Source organism: Azolla caroliniana, unplaced genomic scaffold (assembly GCF_043228905.1).
Source record: "Azolla caroliniana isolate FFs.n. ecotype wild unplaced genomic scaffold, voAzoCaro1.0.p SCAF_8, whole genome shotgun sequence".
Classification (NCBI taxonomy): domain Eukaryota; kingdom Viridiplantae; phylum Streptophyta; class Polypodiopsida; order Salviniales; family Salviniaceae; genus Azolla; species Azolla caroliniana.
The window spans coordinates 20,014,810-20,020,205 of NW_028230443.1; positions in this window are offsets into that span (position 1 = coordinate 20,014,810).

Consider the following 5,396-nt stretch of genomic DNA (forward strand, 5'->3'; position numbering starts at 1 on the left):
TTACGAGTTGCAATGTCTTTGTGTTCTTCGTTTTAGGATAATTTGCCTCCCGATTTTCGTGTTGTATCTGAAAAATTGCACCAACGTGGCACCATCACTTTGACCTTGAGTTTTCTAGAAATACATCGCGGGGTCTCATGATAACTTATTTGAATGCCCTTTTGTCGGCCAACACACTGTCGTTGGTTTGAGCTCACTCGGCTCAGGGTCAACTATCATATCCTTTCCATTTTTTACAAGCAACCTAATCGGCCTTTCAGTTTGATAGGTTGGTTGCTCACATATTACCATTCTATGCTCTATTTTGTAGTAGCATGCCTCATTAGATCCAACTTTCATTCCCTTAATTCCAATTAGATAATTTTCAGCATCGATAAGTCATGTCCATTCCATTTCAGAGGGACTTATGGCTACATCTTCCTCTTAAGACTATTGTGAAACGCACATACCAAAGGGACACCACACTATTGTAATCTCTATATCAAGTTGTACAAGTTTTCATTTTTGTTTATGTTTACACATGAATATTTTTAAAAAAAAATGGTTATACACTTGTATGTTTACACATAAGATTCAATGCATATATGTTTATGCTCTGGGATATGCAATGACGAAGCTTGAGGGATAGGGTTCAATATATGAAGACTGTCATGGACATGTCCATGATGCATAACATCACTTTTTCTATCTGTATTAGATGGTGTGGTTTTGGAAAGATTGGTCAATAAAATGAGCCAGGTAGCCCAAAGAAATTGAACATCATAACATAATGAATCATAAGGGCGTGTGGAACAACTATTATGATTGAGGAAATGTTTTGAGATTGTGTTTCTAATCTGAAACGTGTTCCATTTCCTTGGCCCGCGAAGGCTGAACATGAAGGAAGCCCCACGTAAAGGTTATCTCACATTAACACACATAAATTTTCCTCATTTATTTCCATGCCTCTAACATATGTATTTTAGAATTTTTGTTAACTAATGCGAAGTAGTGTTTTTTGGAAAAGAAAAGATAAGATGCAACATTTTGCATATGATATGCAGGCTTGTGAATCCTCAATCTGGCAATCATGGAAAATAAAGCATTTCCTTCTTCATTGTTAAACTATGAAGCATAGTACTTAATATACTCGAATGCATTGGCAAGCATTCTTTTTCATACGAATGTTAACGAATACGTATGTTATCAAAACATTCTTATGTTTTTTTTTACACTTTTTACCTTAACTTTTTTATCTTCAAAAAAATTTACCTTATAATAAATAATGAATACAAAAGTATAGTATTTACCATACTTCGAGGGTGTTTACCATACTCGAATGATTGAAACATTCTTGAATGTGAATGCACGCATGGTTCAAACTTCATACTATGCTATAAAGCTTCTTAGGAGAAGAGTAATGTATGATTTTATATACGAAGGGAAGGTTAGGATTTTATTTTGTTTTTTGTTTTTTTTTCCAAAAACAAAACTCCTTCCATTAGTTATACAATTTTACATATGAGATTAATATATACAAATCCTTGTAGGGACGCGATAGGTCCATCTTATGTGGATGCTCACCGACTCAATAAAGGGGGAGGTCGACCATTGTTGGATGAAGGCTAGTCGTTGTCTTGATGTTGGGTAGAGAAAAATGAGTAGATATCTAGTGATATAAGCAGGGTCCATAAAGCATGAAAATTGGGTCTCGCTAAGGGTTTCCATAATGATCATCATAACTTTGATGAGGATATAATTTATTTCTATTTTTATGTTCTAACCAACTATGTTGCAAACAATGGACACAAGTTGTTTGTAGAACAACAAGGAAAGAAGCTTGGAATATCTCCTTGAAATGGATATTCTAATCATCTTTCATTATGCCTACTTTTTGCATTGTCTATTCATGATGCAACATTATATTCATAAATGCCCCCTACATAGAAGCCCCATTAGAAAGTATATTAGTACTCAAGCAAACTCCAAACATATAAGTTTTTGATGGTTTCTCATGTCGGAATGATATCGTAATGGTTCTTAAGGATCCACATAAAACTATTTTTCTATGCAAGTTTGGCACATTTGCCTACAAACAAATACATAATTGTGCTCACAAATGCCTTGGGTACTTTACCAAAGGGGAATTTAACTCACGTATTTTCCCTACCCCTTCGTTAAGGCAAAGCCACATGTCGATGGTCTATATTGTGGACTGACATTGAGTGTACACCTTGCTGCTCCCTTCGAGAAATGTCAAAACACCAATTGTTTGAGAACCCATTGAATTGGTGTTGGGTAAACATGAGTCGGTACTAGATCACATGATGTCAAAACATGACATCATCATGGATTAAGCAAAGATCAACTTCATGTTTGATATGCCACCTTTGACCAACAAAAAACATGCATAAGGTTCCATGACCTACATCAACTACTACCCATGATTCATCAAAATGTTCACAATGAAATCAAGTATTACACATGATTCATCAACTATTGAAGGAAATCATATGGATAAAGGAATGCAAAAAATCCTTTAAATGAATTAAAGAGTGCCTAACTAAAGCATCAATTCTCAAGTTCCCACACTAGAGCAAGGTTCTCCATGTTCACATCGGCACTTCAACCTTCGATGTTGAAGTAGTTATAGCCCAACCTAATGTACTTCCCTATAACTGTTTTGCTGAGACACCACCTTATCTGAGTCCATAACAATTACTCTACAATGGAAAGGAAGGCACAATACACTATGATCTACGATGCTAAGAAATTTAAACAATACGTATTTGTATATCATTTCTTGTTTTATGTGGATCATTGATGGCTTTTACTTAAATCCAATCAACACGACTTGGCAAATGGGGAGAATATCTCACTAGATCATGACACTAATACTACTTCACCCCCACCTCAAGCAAACTCTTCCCTTGATCTCAACTACTGCTTTACTTCTCTACTTCTTCTAGCGTGTGTGTGTGTGTGTGTATGTGTGGTTGGCCTCCTCATGAGTGTTGTAAAGCCTTCCGGAATTCTTCCTCAGTTTTGTTGTAGACAAGGCTTTAGTTCCCGTACCACTTCTTGATGTTGCGGAAACCCAAGTTTGATGTAATCCCTTAAGACCTATAAGATCTTACTTAATAAATACCCTAACGAATGCAAACAATGACCACATCACATGATGTTAATGTGACACTCATTCGGGGTGCCAGTAGGGAAAATTTTATAGTTGAGAATGTTATATATACAAATCCCAATAGGGACACAATAGTTCTATCTTATGTGGATGCCCATTGACTCATTGACTCAAGAAAGGGAGAGGACGAACATTGTTGGATGAAGGTTGATAGTTGTCTTTCGGCTCCATCGCTTGTTACCATTCTCACATTATATTTAACAAGAGAGGTTTAATCTGGGCTCTATACCCAAGACCGCACAATATGAATTGTACAATTTGATGCGACTTTGTTGGGCGGCTAGGTTGAGAGGCTTGCTTCCAAACTCTAGGCCCCCGTTGATTGCTTCGATGGTGGCACCAAACCCAGTACCGTTGACCATAGCCTTATAACATGTGGGTGATCCTTGGGTCATCCAGAACCAGGACAACCGTCTTGAAGGAGATGGGGGGATCTAACACGACGATTCTCGGGGTTGTTGAGTCCATCGAAACTGATGGCATCTCCGACAGCCTCGTAGTTGTAGTTCCACGAGAGCTGGATGGGGCCACGACCGTACTGTTGGCCGGATGTGCACGGGACGTCGGATGAAGTGTCTGCAGTAAGTGGCCTTGTTAGCCTCAGTCCACATATTGCCCACCTGGGGTCACAAACAATGAAACACCAATCATCAATCCATATATGGATAGATGGATCAGGATCAATGTGACTTACTTCTGGTCTCGTGTGTGAGTACTGGTTGAGATAGTAGTCGTATTGGCTGCAGTACTAATCATACGGGGGAGGGCTACAACAGAGATTATTTGCACACGTGGCGCCGCCTCCGCACTGCTGGGCCAAACACGTGGAAGCTCCGTACAGGAGGAGGAGGAGGAGGAAGAGAAAGAGTGAAGAAACTCAAGTGAACAGAATCAAGTAAGTATACACACAAATAAATGTGTCTATTTTTGTGAATGAATATGCAAAGGTGAAAGAGTAGGTGGAGGAAGGAACAAAACATAAAGATGAAAACTTAATAGATTAACTAGTATGGATGAACATACATGAACGATAGATCTTATTTGCAATATGTCTTTCAAGCTACAACAGAATCCTAACTCACATAAGTCACTAAAGCTACTACAGAGCTTGTATATATCATATAAGAACTCAATATAAAGCATACATTGATTGTATCAAAAACTCTAACCAACACACTGGTGGGATATATTGCTATCTGAAATAACAACCAGAAAGAACTAAGATATGCCTATGACCTAGAAGGGGGATTCACTACTGGATGCACAGAGAGCATTTGCAAGGCTCTACCTTTTTCGTCTTCATAAACCGCCCTTTTATACCTTTATGCAACTTGGACGAAAAAGGAAAGAGAGAAAGAAAAGCCAATTGAGGGCTATGATTTAGGGAGGAGAGGAGATTTAGATTCTGCGGTTGCACACCTTTAATCTCGGCATCATCCACGGCAAAAAGGTGCTTCAAAGAGGAACCCGAGCCAAGCGGAACCCAAAAAACACCGCCCGCCCGCCCTGCCCTGCCCTGCTAGTGGCTGGAGGAGGCTGGGGACGCTCCGCCGGAAGATAGAGGTTGCTTGATATAAGGCTTCATCTAAAGATGTTATTGTGTGTCGTGGGGTTAATTGAGAAAACATGAATGAGATCTTATGATAGATCACGTGTGAAAGCCACAATTTGTGTGTTTCGGGTTTCGGGTTTACTTATGATAGATCATGTGCGAAAGCCAAGTGAGTGAATTGTTGTGTCAGTGTCACACCAGACATAACTTGAAGAGAGATATATGTATGTATGCTCTTGGCAAACTATTGTGTCACATTTGATTGGTAACTAATGCCATGGAGTATTCATTCATTGCCTTGAAGGGAAAGAAATAGACTCGTAGACCTTGCTTGACTCGATGGATAGACTCTCACGTATGTATGTATGGTTTCTTTACAAGTCAGCATAACATGAGATCCTAGTAAATATGTGCACCATTATGGTCTAATGTGGCATCCCTCAACAACGAAAACAATATGATTTCCTTCACTACCAATATTGTTATTCTCAACATATTCAATTGGTATGGTGAATTTTGTTGGAAATAGTTGAGACACTCGCACACAATGATGATCATATAACACAACTATAGAAAAGGAATGACAATAAATCATAAGATCATAGAACATAATCAAAGAAAGAGACAAAAGATAGATAGAGAACCAATCAAAATGTTCGAGATGACAAT